This window comes from Thalia democratica, chromosome 1 (assembly GCF_965202585.1).
Source record: "Thalia democratica chromosome 1, ktThaDemo2.hap1.1, whole genome shotgun sequence".
NCBI classification, from domain to species: Eukaryota; Metazoa; Chordata; class Thaliacea; order Salpida; family Salpidae; genus Thalia; species Thalia democratica.
This window is the reverse complement of record NC_139165.1, coordinates 42,006,948-42,021,918: the sequence shown is the minus strand read 5'-3', so window position 1 is coordinate 42,021,918 and position 14,971 is coordinate 42,006,948. Positions and strand designations below refer to the sequence as shown.

General features: G+C 25.0%; 1 long non-coding RNA gene across 1 annotated transcript in view; it reads right to left on the bottom strand.

Annotated features, from left to right (window-relative positions):
- Positions 1-12,628, bottom strand: part of LOC145847398 (uncharacterized) — a 32,308-nt gene extending 19,680 nt beyond the window's left edge. The window contains exons 1-4 of the long non-coding RNA XR_014371268.1: positions 12,519-12,628; positions 8,359-8,528; positions 4,169-4,452; positions 174-302 (exon numbers count right to left, since the gene is read on the bottom strand). This is a non-coding gene — a long non-coding RNA (uncharacterized LOC145847398). The remainder of the gene's footprint in view (positions 1-173; positions 303-4,168; positions 4,453-8,358; positions 8,529-12,518) is intronic.
- Positions 12,629-14,971: the final 2,343 nt, after the last annotated feature.

Genomic DNA, 14,971 nt, shown 5'->3' with positions numbered 1-14,971 from the left:
GTAATTTAATTATTAATTTAAAAAATGATATCTATACTAAAAAGAATTCAATCATTAAAAAACTACTTTAAGTTTTCTTGATAAGTATTAACAATAGTTTAATTTATAGTGCATTTAAAAATTTGTTCAACATGTTTATCAAGACTGAACTTTCATAGAAAAAATAAGCTAACATCGCTCAAGTCCGTTGATTCGGCAACCATGCACAGCAGTTGCGTCCTTGTCTGCAATTTTTTTTTATTTTTCTTTAATAATTGTATGAATGTGCCGAAATATTCAACAAAAGTTTCTTAAGCATCCGACTGCGAATAGTTGTTCAAATTTATATTATTATACAACAATGTCTATTTAACTTTAAAAATATATTTCTAATAGTACATTAACTCACCTAATCAAGCATTAAGAAACAACTAAAAAATAGTTATAGCCTTGTCAAACTAGTTATATCATTTTATTAACTCATGTATTCTGACATGTTATTACTGTCAAAATAAAACTAACTTTAAACTAATTAGTAGCATATAAGTTTCGTTTAGACCAGGGTTTCCCAAAGTGGGCGATATCGCTCCCTGGGGGCGATTTTAGTAAGTCGGGGGGCGATAATTAGTAAGGGGGCGAAAGGGTGGGCGATAACTAGTAAGGGGGCGAAAAGGGGGCGATTTTAAAATTTTGGGCAGTTATAAAATTTTTACTTTTTATCTTGCTTTTTTACTAGTTTTAGCTTGCTATTAAATATTTGACCCTGAGGTAAAACTTAAACAAAAAAGTTTATTTTGTTTTTATAAAATATAGAAAATAACCAATTGCTTATGATTCCTACTTTCAAGTAAATTACATATTTTCATTCATATATTTTTTTACTTAAAAACTACATAAATCATAGACGATCGGAATCCATCTCGACATTTTATAACCTGACATATACGTTATTTGTGATCATAAATGGTTTATAAAAATCTATGGTGTCTATTATCAAGTATCACCTCATGATATTTCCTATTGTTTTTTGAAAATTTACTACGTTAGACTAAGAAATAAAACTATACAGGGTTGCCAATTTACCTAAAAACCTGGAAAAACCTAGAGTTTGACAATTTAGGCAAAAAAAACCTGGAAAAATCTGGAATGTTTAACAATTTTGAATTATCAAAAAGTAAAATTTCGATTTGTCACAATAAAGCTATCATATAGATAAAAATATAGATTCCTTTGAGGCAGATCTTTTTGAAGTAAACGACTTACAGGAAACGTTCTCAGACTTACAAACTGACCTTGAACTTAAAGTAAATTTTTCCAAAGAACGATCTTAAAGCTTTTAGACTCAACAAAAACTAAGACAAAAGCTTCCAATCATTTAAAAGAAATTTAGATTGTTCTTTATAGATTTTCCTCTAGCTATGGTATTAAAAAAACTTTCAGTTCAGTTATTAACATTTTGAGCAGAAGATCTAATCTAGATATTTGTAAAGGAGGTGACTTAAAGCTTTATTTTACTGATTTAGAATCAGATTAAAAAAAACTTGCAAGAATTCATGAACCTCATCCTTCGCATTATATTTAAATTCAGTAGCAGACATTATTTTATGAAAGTTTTTTTATTTATTTGATCTTTTGAAATACTTCTTGTTTAACCTGGTTTGTATTGTATTTAAGTAGTCTTTTTATATTAAAAATTTATTAAGTTATTTATTCTATAACAGGTTTGCATAATGCCTAATAAATATTAATTACGGTAGACTTTCTCTGGAGTTCGCACTTTTTACCTAAAAAATTGCAAATTTATATTTTCTTAAGTTTAAGATAAAAAAAAGTCTATTACTAACTAAGTATCAATAAAACAAAAAAAAAATATTTTATAGCTCATATAGATCTATTTTTTAAATGAATGTTTGTTTTATGTTTTAGTGGATTTCATGTTTATTCATAACATTATTGCATATAACATACTGAAATATGTCATTTTCTAAAAATAAATGATAATGCATTTTTGAGTTCGCCTTTTTTCGATTTTGTTCAAAGTGCGAACTTAAGCGGAAGTCTACTGAAACTTTAGATGGTTTATGTTTTAAAAATGTTCATAGTTTTTTTTTTGACCTGGTTAATTTTGTAGTTTATATTTGTCGTTTTACATTACACTAAAAGTTTTTAAAGCATAGTGATTGAAATATTTGTTTGAAAAATATTTATTTAATCTTGTTTAATCTGTTTATTCAATAAATAAAAAAATCTTGATAACCATTAAAATTTTTATGTCAAAAAAGATTTTTTTGGTTTTAAAAGAGTATAGATTTAAGGTCTTTATTTGAGATGACTTAAAATTTTTCATCAAAAAGATTCTTAAACTCATTTTTATTTTCTAACTTGATTTATTATTGTTAAGAAATTCATGTATTGAGGATTTTCAAACTATTAATACAACTGTTTTTTGTTTTATCTTAATTCAAAGTATCTTAGCAATTAGAATGTGTTGTTTATTTTAATATTTCAACACTAGCTTTTAGTTTTTCACTATTTTTCTCTGATAAATTATTATAGGTTAATAGCTAGAAAAAAAAACACAATTAAATAAGCCATCAAAAAGACTGCTACAGTTACAAAACAAAATTTTAACCTAATTAACAGTTTTTTTTTAATTGATTACTATCTGTTCACAGAATTAACTGTAAAACATTTGATTTTTTTTGAATTTAAATTAAGATAAAAAAATTTGTTAGAATTAAGGTTTAGTTTCCTTAAGGTTATTCCAAGTCAAATACTATTTCATGGTATTCTACTACGCAACATATATTTTAAAATGTTTAAAATTAAATTTTTAACTTTACAGCTAACTTGCTTATAATATATCTTTGCATTGAAATTTATAATTTTACTGCATTAACTGAAGATGTTGATGAAACTACTTTTCATGTGAGATAATCAATCAGTCGGTCAAACTTCCTCAAACTAGATCAGAAATTATGTTTTAATATTTATTTCATTATGTGTAAAATAAACTGTTCATTCTTTTATAGTTTTTTAATCTCTGGTATAGTAATTTTAGAATATGCCTATTTATAAAAAAAAATTAAGTATTTTGTGCGGCTTAAATAAGTTACTTAGTAGTAACTACTAAATGTCCAAAATTCATTATGAGAGACTATTACAATTCCAGGTTTCAGTTAAGATTTTAGATGGTTAGCATACGGTTCAGATTCAGTCAAATTTTGACCCGCTAAATAACTTGAAAACTATTTTCTGAAAAAATGAATAAAATTAGTTTTTTGATACTTAATATATTTGAAATACGCTTTCAACTTGGGTATCAGTTCACAATAGTATTTCTTAGATCACAATAATACTAAACATTTTATTACAATTTCCCTTCAGTTTTTTTATTTTCTTATACGTTATTTTTTTAAATTATGCAGCCCGCAATCTTATTTTTTAACGAGTTGAAACTAGAAAAGACTTTTTAGTAAATATGAATTGCTGACTACAAAAGTTGTCCACCACTAACCTAAAAGTTTTATTATTTTTGAAACAATTCATATTTAAAAAGGATTGATTACAAGTTACTAAAGGATTTTTAATAATTAAGTATTTTTATATACTTTACTGGGCTTATAAGAAATAACTGTAGATTATTTTCTAAAGCCCTGTAAACTACTTTAAACATAGCCCAAAACTGCGTGCATAAGAAGTACCGGACTGAATTACATTTCAAACACAACCTTTTTGGCTTAAAATTTTGTACTCAAGAGATAAACTACTTTGTAAAATCGTGGGGGGCGATTTTTTTTCAAATTTCTGAAAAGGGGGCAATTTAGTAAATAAGTTTGGGAAACCCTGGTTTAGACTCACTAGTTTCTCTTATAAAAAAGATTTCAGTCACTAGTGATATTTTAGAATTATAATTTTTAACACTTTATTTGAACAATTAGTTTGTCAAATAAAAAATTAATGTTTTTACCCTAAAAGTTTGTTAAAATATAATCTAAGTTTTCTTGTTAATTTTTTGTACTATAGGGATGTTTGAAATGCTTGTATATCTTAATAAAACAAATATGTGAACTATATATCATATAGAAATTAATTTTGTACTTTAAAATATTTATATTTATCATATTTAAAACTTCTTACTTGTTTTTTTTTAGTTTAGAAAACAGTTTAAGTAAAACATTGAACTAACATTGCTACTTTTCAAGTAAGTTACAAGATTCCTTGGTGACATAATAATTTGTGCAAGTCAATCCGAAAGTTATCAAAAACAAAATAAAAGTAGAATCTCGCTCTTTGCAATTCTCTCTCTGATGGTTCTTCGACGTCGAACAGCTTAATTGTGTTGCCTTCACTTTGCACTTGTTTTATGTCGGTCAGTTGGCCCGAGTAGAGCAGGGAACTTTCATTTTTGTCAGTTGCCGCCCTCGTTTGTGTTTGAGGCATCCCTGAAACGATCATCGCTTCTGCTGCGGCCTGTTAATTGAATTATTAAATATTTAAACAGTGTAATTTAATTTTAAATATTAAGATTTGTAAAATTATAATTAAAAAATGTTTTATAAAATATTTATTAATTTATAGAAGCTCTGGTAACTGAATTGTTTAATGTTTAAATTTTTTAATTACTTAAAATTTGCTTAAATTGAAGCAAAAATACAGTAAAAACCGTAGAAATCTGCATGTTGTTACAAGCTAAATGGTTATTTATTTACATTTTGCTATAGTCCTGTTAACTAAGTTTCTTGTTAAAGTTTCCTTAAGTTTAACCAAGAATGTTTGTTTTTAGATGTCATAGAAATCTTCTAATTATTGCCAACTCAATGGTTTGTTTTTTTACATTTGTTACTGTAATTGTCAGATACTAAAAAACTAATAAACTTTTATTTACTTTGATCTAAATGATAATTTAACTCATTAGAATGCCTTGCTTGAGAAATAAATTCTAGAACTTTGTTTAGTCTACTCTGTTTAAATTGTTAAACCTTTTTAATTTTTAGTTTACGAAAAACTTTAGAAGACAGACTGATATACTAATAAAACAATGAAAATAAGAAATATTTTGAATTGTGTTGCTACCTATTGTTTACAATCAAGTTGTTTGTCTGTGGTATATCTTAAAAGATAGACTACTTATTCAGGGATGCAAAATGTTTTTGGCAATTTTTCCTTAGGTTTTTAAAAGTACACATTTTTGGGTCTATTTCAATTTAAATTAGGTCTAAGGTAAGGAACTGTATGAAATAGTTTAAAAACATTGAAAAGATACTGTAAAGTTACTTTAAATGTATTTTTGATAATAAAAAAATTTGATGATAGCAAACAGTTATCTATAGGATAGATTTTTTGTGACAAATCGAAATTTGACTAATTAACATGTTATAATTCTTAAAAATTCAAGGTTTTTCAGGTTTTTTAGCCTAAATTCTCAAAATTTGAGGTTTTTCCAGGTTAGTTCAGGTTTTTCCAGGTTTTCATGTTTTTTGGCAACCCTACAACATAGAAAAACAAAGCATAACTCTACAAGAACATAATCAAACATATTAATGTTATAGTACTGGTGTTCGGTTTAGCTATAGTAATAAATCCTTTTTAAACATTGTTATTTTTATATTAAAAAATCAATAAGAAGATCAACTTAAACGCTAGGTGTAACATATTAATAACAATTTCAAAAATCTGGAAAACGCTTTTTAAACATATATTTAAATTTTATCTACTTCTTGCCGCTTTTAAAAGAAAACGACCAAAATCTATCCGAAAAAATTCAAAACCCTAAATATAATATTAATAAAGTTTAAATACTAGAAAAAGTCAACAAAATAACAAAATTAAAAAAAAATATTGACGACTGAGAAACTTACATTTAATTCTCAAGAACTCGCAAAAATTTAGGAACATTCTAAACCATTCTTTTTTTACAAAAAATGCTTATTTAGTATTAGTTGTATTGATAGTCTGATAAATTACCTAAATTTAGGTCAGCCTGAGTTATTTTAAAATATTCTACTAAGCTGTGTAGTATGTTTAGCAATCGAAGGTCCTGAGTAGTCTTATTGACTCCTTTCTAATTGTATAAACTCACTTATACAAAAAACAAACAAATGTTTTTGTGTTTTTGGAAATTTTAATTAAATTTAAACTTATTGAATTGTATAGTACTATTTTCTCTTTTACTTAATTCAGTCAAAAGTTTTCTACAAAGCAAAGACCATCTTTTTATGTTTTTAAACATATATTAATAAATCAAAATAAAACATTTCAAAAATTACTCATAAAAATCTACCTTTTTTTAAATATTTGTTTTAAATAATTGTGTAACTTCTTATTCAATCTTAACTTATAAAATAAGTACTGGTTTAAATGTCCAATACAAGTTATGCTGAACAAGAGTCTAACATTAAAAAAATATAATAGATAAGTACCAATAAAACCTTACGTAAAAGCAGTTTTAATTTAAATTACTAGTCTATACATTGTAAATTTTTAACATTAAAATACTAATCAAGAGCAAAAAAAAATTAAATTTAATTACTTATATATACTTTTAAAACTAATTATTAATTTTAATGAACAGCAAACAAAAAGAAACATCATGGTATTTTTTTTTGTAAGTAATTTAACAATGTTTAGTCTATCATAATTAATATTTCAGAAATATCTAATATCTGGGTGATATTAAAAAAGGGAAGGAGGGCAATAAATTATAAAAAAAGTAAGAAATTTAATAAAGTTTTTCGTTTTTTTAGGAATTATTAATAGCTAATCTTTATTATAAATCATAAAAAAATTTGAGTGAGTTTTGAAGTTGAACATAGCTGAAAATGGTCGCATATAAAGTTTTACAACTTGTGCAATTCTTGACACAAATAAAAAAACAGTACTCCGCTGCCATTTTGCGACAAAAAATAAGAAGAGTTTTGTATAATCTTTGAGCCGATTGAAACTAAATAGTATGTTGCATAATTTAGAAAAGTTTTGTAACAGTAAAAACATCACAAAATCAAACTCAGTGTTTAAAAGTGTAAATATAGCCTTGAATTACAAAAAAAAACTGATTTAATTTTCTACTCTCCAATAAAGTAAGCTTCCATTTGACCATCTATCATTAAATCACATCAAACACATTTAAAAAAGGTTCTAATTTTTGAAAAATTTACAAAATTTGACACGCGAACTTAAAAAGTAGGACTAAATTTATTTTTTTAAATATGTTTTATACATTTATCATTTTTATAGATCAAATATTTATTTGAATTTATGTTCTCAATTATATTTAAAACAATTTAAAAATATTGTTCAATCATTTATAATTAGTAGTTAAGACGCTAAATATTTTTGTATGGGAAGGTAATTAAAAATAAAAATATTATATCTTAAACATTTTGATTTGACTTTAATCAAGACCTTTTAATTTACAATACCATTTCCTGGACCTTTAATACATGTCCTGTACATGACTTTACACTGTATCCTGGTGTATGTCTCGATAACCGAAAGATTTTTTCGTACACAAGGTCCTAGGACCAAATATTTTAGCGCCTTTTTTTTTCGTTTAATAAACAATAGTACCATTACTATTTACTCATTTCAAAATAAAATTTTGTTTATTAATAACGCGCTTAAAACCATAGTTTAATTAATAACAAAAACAAAATGATTAAGTAAAAAGTTTGTTAACAAAATACAAATAGTTTGAAAATATATTGAATTAATCTAAACATATTTTTAAAACGTGCTTTTATACTTGCTTATAATGGGCCAACATTTGAGATATCATTAAAATATAATTAATAACTAAATTTATTGTAAAAATACAAATATTATATTCTAGAAAAACTAACTGATTCAATAAATAAATAGAAAGTCAGCTAATATCTTTCAGAAGTATATGTGCTTTTTAATTCTCTTTATTTTTTGTTTTTCTTAGTCGAGTTAATCTTAGTGGTTTGACATGGTTAGCCTAAGATTTTGGCAACTTAGATATCTATCTAGTGGACAGTTTTATTTTCTAAGTAGAACCATGACTTTGGCTTTATTTTACGTCCTAATACATTTTATTCATTTGGTAATACATTTGCATGGAAAACAACACGGAATTCAAGTTTATGAGATGGGAATTTGTTTTGGTATTTTAAAATCTTATACAATAGATAATAAAAAACGAAGCTAGTCGTTGTTTCTTTTTTTAAAATTAATCATTTAATACTTTTTACATTGAATTTACGAGCATTGTAAATTGTGAAAAACAATATAAATGATCATACAAACTAATAAATGTGTTACATCCTAATCTACTCTAAAATAACTCACATGGACGAAAATATATTTCAAACAGATATAACAAGTGTTCAATTGTTAACAAAATATTTAAAAACATACCATTAATTCAGCAGAATTTTTAAGAGCGGCACCCAAAGATGAACATCCGCATCATCGTAAGGTGAGTCGGGAGCCTGATGTTGTAAATTTACAGGTGCCTTGTTGTTTTATCAAAACTCTTCAACCTTAAGAATTTGAGACTCAGAATTTCTACTGGCATCTTCAGGGATCTATAATATTAATGAGAAATTTTAAGAAACATCATAAAGTTAATTTAGTAACTATGGAAATTTATACAAATTATAACTGAATGAAAAGGTAATGCAAAATGTTATCTATGAAAAAGTATATTTAGTTTCATGTTTAAATTTTCAATTTAATATAGTTTGTTTGTGATACTTAAGAGGAGATTTTAATTTTAAAACAATAGGTTTATAAAATACTTTAAATGGAAACCAGTTTAAAACTTAAATAACATGGCAAAAACTTAAATAAATAACGGTCTTCAGGAAATTGTCTGATATGAAGTATATTAATTTAGTATAAATTGCATGCAATATCATAAATAAAATTGTTGTAAATACAACTAGGTTAAAAATCAGTACTTTACCTGATTTTCATTAGTTTAAGAAAAGAAAAACAACAGCGGTTCCTGACGTACATTTAATTTTTAAACAGCAAATAAATAAAGTACATATAATTTAAAAAATTGTTAAAACAATTAAAAACATTATTAAAAATCAGAACAAAAAATACATAGAAAAATGGTTTAACACTTAACAATAATCTTACAGAGAAAACTCTATGTAAACTATTGCGTGCACTTCTTAAAATGTTTAATGCTGAAACTACTACAACTGTAGTTTGTTGATGTAACGTTTTTTGTTACGAGGTTTTTTGTACATTTAAAATAAAAGCTTACAAATACACAGCATTAATTGTTTCAATTAACTTCAATTCAGAAATTCAAATAAACTGCTAAACTTTGATAATACAGAATCAGGCATTCAATTAATTTTTAGAAAGTGTAGTTTCATATTGTTAGTTTAGTTTATATTACAGTATATCTCTACATACTGCTAATAAATGAAAATATTTTTTTCCTGCACAAAAAAACCTAATTGCTTTTTTCTCTATAAATTTTCACCAGACTCAAAACTAAGAGGGAAGAAAAATAAATACAAAAATAAAACAAGTGCTAAACCATAAATTATATATTTGTTAGTATCAAAGATAACATTAAATCCACAGACTACATTTAATCTAAAACAAGTATATTTTGTATGAAATTAAATTCAATACTTGAAAAATTATTGTTGTTATCAAAAATTTAATACAAAACTATCAAGTTTTTAATTAAACTTGTTAGTATAACTTGATTAAATAGGGTAAATACTTGAGGGCTTATCTTAGTTTTACTAAACTTTCCAGCGTAAGAAATATAATGATAACTTTATAATGTTAAAAATATCATATTTCCAATGCTATAAACAAATAACACATTATAATTTGATTAAAATATCAAAAACAATTATACACTAAAATTCTAAAAAAACAGACTTTAATTTTTTTAAATAATTTTGCTTCTTTGTATTTTTGAGTTTTTTTTTTTAATTTCAAAAAATCTCAGTTTTCTCTTTATTTCTCAAAAATGTTGTCGAATTGATTATATATTATCTTTACTATCTTATTGTACTATTAATTTAGCTAAATATGTATAAGGTTATTAGGTTACAAACTTTTAATTTTTAGGTTTGATAATAAGTATTTTTAGAATATTCAATACAATTACAACTACAAAGTACTGAAAAATATATAATACACTTTTGTTACTTAAAAAACAAACAGATAAATTAAAAAAAAATTCAAGCTGGAAACTAATGCAAATTTAGAGTATTAATATTTATTTGATATAAGTTGAACAAAAAGATTCATGAACCCTTCTATTGAAAAGCTTTAGTTCGTGCAAAATCAACCCTCCGTGCAAAATTTACCCACTGTGCTAAAATGACACCTATCAAAAGTGACCCCCCTGCTAAAATGACGTTATGCATTAGTGACTTAACGTGCAAAAACAATGCTCCGTGCAAAATTTACCCACTATGCTAAATTAACGCGACGCGCCTTGCTAAAGTGACCAACTGAGTTATAGTGACGGACTGTTCTGATTTGACGACCGGTGTTAAAAAGACGCCGTGCAAAAGTGGCAGACTATATCTCCAAAGATATTTATGGTTCTGTATGTAATTTATAAGTTAAAAGCACTTTTTTAAATTTTAACAACTCTTTGATACTTCTTAACATAAAGCCTTTTCTTTTCTTTTAACAATATAAATTGTAGAGTTATGAATTTTCTCATATTTGAACCCTCTTACATGGCCCCTGACAAAAAGAAGAAAATGAATGAAAAATGAGAAAATTTTATTTAACTAGAATTGATAGAGTTTTTTAACTAAACTTTAAAATGTTGAATACAAGGTTATAAATAATAATGCCATTAGATCATGCATAAACATTATTTTGTCTTTAGCAACAACCAACAGTATATGTAAACAAAAATTTCTGCATATTTAATAAAAATTAGTTATTTTTATTATTTTGTATTATTATTTATACTAATATTTGTTTTATTTTTTTTTGATTTAAGAAAAAATGTTTTCTCACATTACCTTCTAGACTAAATAGCTTAAATGTAATTTTCAGATGTACTATTCATACTAATGAGATCAATAAATTAGACACTGTTTATAAATATTTTTTGAGAAAACAATAAGTATAGTATAATTCATAAACGAATAGTTTACTAATATCTTTATAAAATTTTTACTACAGTAAATAAATGTCTTGATATTTAAAAAGATTATACCATTATTCAAAAATAAGTTTTAATGTAAGTTATTAAGGAAACGTACTCAACAATGAATACTCAGAAATTGTGCTTACTAATTAAAGAAACAGTTACACCTAAAGCAATAATCTATAAATTGCACAAGTTCTAAAACACTATCGCTTTTAATAAGAAAATTACAATCTAAAAATTTTTAAGTGAAATTTTATCACATTAGTGATTATTTTTCTTTTATTATGAATTTTTATAATTTTTTATAAATAAATATTTTTTCGTTTTTAATTAAAAAAAATAACTTTGTTTATTTAAGTTTTTTATCTTTATAAATGACACTCAAAACACTTTTTTTAATTTAAGAAGAGTATTCTTCACGGATAGCAGGTTAAAATACTGGTCTACCTAATCAAAAAACTAGATTTCTACCAGTTCAGGATCTTTCTTTTAATCTTAAGATTTTATGTAATGAAAAAAACGATTTAATTTTCAAATTAAACCATAGCAAACTGGAAAGAAAATATTATAAAAAAAAAGCAAAATTTTGAACAAATTTCATTGTGTCAAGTAGTGGGAAAAAATTTAGTAAAGTTTTACTTATCCATAAGGGTAGAAATACCCAAGTTATTGGTTTAGTATACAGGGTTCCCAATAAATTTTAAATCAGTTACAGGTAAATCCATATAATAAGCGAATTTATAGGGAATTATCAATAAAACAAACAATGAATTTTAAACGTTACAAAATTATTTTTAAGGTACTTAAAGTAAAATATTTCATGAACATATTATAAACACAATCTTAATAATAAGTTTAGAAAGATTCAGAAATATTAATTTATAACTTTATTTAAATAAGCAAACTTCAGATAAATTGTGTTTGATATAGCTAAAAAAAATTTATATATTAATTGTATATAGGTGACACCACGGACTCACGTTTTTGTACTGAAACTACAAGAATTTTAATTTAAAAAAAGGAGTTAAAATTTATTTGTTTTTTACCACGTAGTGTCACTGTTTTGGCTTTCAAATTTCGATCACCAAGAAAAATAACATAATTCCTAGGGATTTTAGGGGTTTTGACATTTTTTTAAATTTTTTCTAGGGATTTATTGGAACCCTTAATATAGCCATTGATACGTACGGCCGGTAGAGTGAAAAAGTTCACATAGATTTACCATTTTGTACAAATTAGTTAACCGATTCGTTAGTTTTCCTGAATTAGAAAAAATTTAAATGCTAAGCCGGCCAAGGACTTAATTTTTATATATCTAGCCCATCGACTAAAACCTTTACCCTCCCCTAGCTTTACAGATAGAAATTAGCTTAAGAGAAAAATTTAAAAATTAATTAAAGTTTTATGTTTACAATTTTACCTTGTCTTATGAGCGTCCGTCAGAACTTCTGCATCAGCTTTCGTCTGTACGGATGTATCCAAGTCCACGATATATCAATAGCTATCCACGTCAAGAATTTGTTTGTCCGCCTATTTTTTATTGTTTATACTATGATAGATAACTCTAGTTCAAGTAAGACTAAGAAAAAAGGTGAAGTTTGCTTAGAAATTATTTGTGTTTCTATTTTCATAGTATAGATCTTTGTTATGTTCTATTTTAAAATTACTTTACTTATTTTTAATTTTGTTTACTTTTTAAAGCAAAGTTTATAATATCCACAACTATAATACTTTGAACCAATTATCTTTTTATGATGAAGTATCAGTAATCTAAAGAAATATAATTTTTCAAATTTAGATGTTGTTTATTATAACATGGATATATAAATTTGTTTATTAAAGTTTTACTTACTACAACTGAGCATTGGCTACCTATATTTCAGTCCCTTGGTATTTGCAAAATCTGGATCATAAAATGAGTTGCCATTATCGTTTCTTTAAACTAAAAATAACTTTTAATAATTTTTATCTCAATATATATAAATTATAGCTATACTTATTGTGATATATCTGTGGAACGACAGAAAAGTGCTCAAAAAGTTAGGTCCTAGGACCTGATGCACGAAGAACTTTTTGGTTATCGAATCGCAAAGACGGATACCTTTTAATGTCTTGCCCAGTACAATTGAACATCAGAAAAAAAACAAAAACCTACAATAAATTAGTTTGGAATTTTAATCTTTCACTGCTCTGTGATTTTTAAAAGTCTCAAGTAATCATTTAGTTAATTTATTTTTACAAATTGCTAAAGTATTTTGATGAAAAAAAATTTATATCCGTTGCTAAATTATACAACAAGCTGAATTTGAAATTATTTGTTTTTAATATATGAAGTTAGTAGATGACTAATAAAAAAGGGACATAAACTATTTTGTTAGAGTTTTTATTGTAAATTTGTAATAGTTTTTACTTAAACAATACATATTTTAATAGCAAACATTAAATAAAAGTTTAAATCCAATGAACTTAACAATCTAAAACTTAAAATACTGGATGTTTTAGAAGTATTTTTTTCAACTTAGCTTTAGTTATATTTTATTTATATTTATTTAGCTGTATTTACTGGCAAAATTTCACTGAGCTGTGCCACTATGTTGATTACATACTTACAAAACCTTACTTTTGAAATTTTAAATTTGTCTTTTTGCACCATATGATTTTTGTAAAGTAAGGTAAGACAGACAAAGATCAATTAGTATACTAACTCAAATTAAAGTTCTTAACAATTAAAAAAAAAATACTAGTTAATAGTAGCCTACAGTAGCTTGTGTGACCATACAACTTAACAGAAAAACTAGATAGTAATGAATTAAATCGAAGTACAACTACAAAACTAGTCAAAGTTTTTAAATAGTGTGTGATCTATTTTGAATAAATCTAGTAAGTCACAGTCCATACAATACTTTGACTAAAAAGCTAATACAAGAAAAATACAGTTCAAACCTGGAAGATCAAAAAAGACTATATTTGTTTACAAACAAAGTATTATAACGTTTACAATTTATAAGTTTATAAACACACTTAGCTTGTAACAAAAGTAATTCTATACTGCTATCAAATACCTATTACAATTATCATTAAATAAAAGAATAAACTTACTTTGCTTACATTACACAGCATTTTGCTGAGATGCCAACACACTAAGATTTCATTTCTTCACCAAAATGTCTGTTTAACCGAAAGAATTTGAAAGCCGCAAGTAACCACAACTAACCACTTAGATAAGTGTAAGAAAAATTTCCAAAACAAGTCATTTTAATTAAGTATAGCAAAAACAATAACAGTAGTTAATGTTTTAAACGAAAATCATAGTTTAAAATTTAAAAGAACTTTATTTTAAAAGATTTTTTGAACAATTGTTTGTCTGTTAGTTGTTTAAAAACTTAAATGAAGATTTTTTAATGAAACTTGAATAGAACCAGAAATGTTATATATACTGTTTATTGAACGCTAAAAAAGTGCTCAAAAAGTTTGGTTTAAGGACCTGGTGTACAAAGGAACCTTTCGGTTATCGAGTCGTACGCGACATATGTTACTTATACCATGTTTGTTAACGTTTAATATTTATTTATTCCCATTTATATATAGACATTATTTAACTAGTTCTATTTTTCTAGACAGTAGTTAAAATACATATTATATTTTGAACAACAAATAAGAGCTTAGTTTAGTCTAACGACCAGGTGTATGAAAACATCTCTTATTTATCGAATCATACATTAAGTATACAGTTTAATGTACTGTTCGAGTCATTTATATTCTGTAAAATTTAGTAAATTAATCATATAACGATATTAAGAACAAACTGAGGATGGTATATGTTTTTGAATTTTTCAATTAAAGCTAATTTTTTAAACTCATAGTAACGTAAAT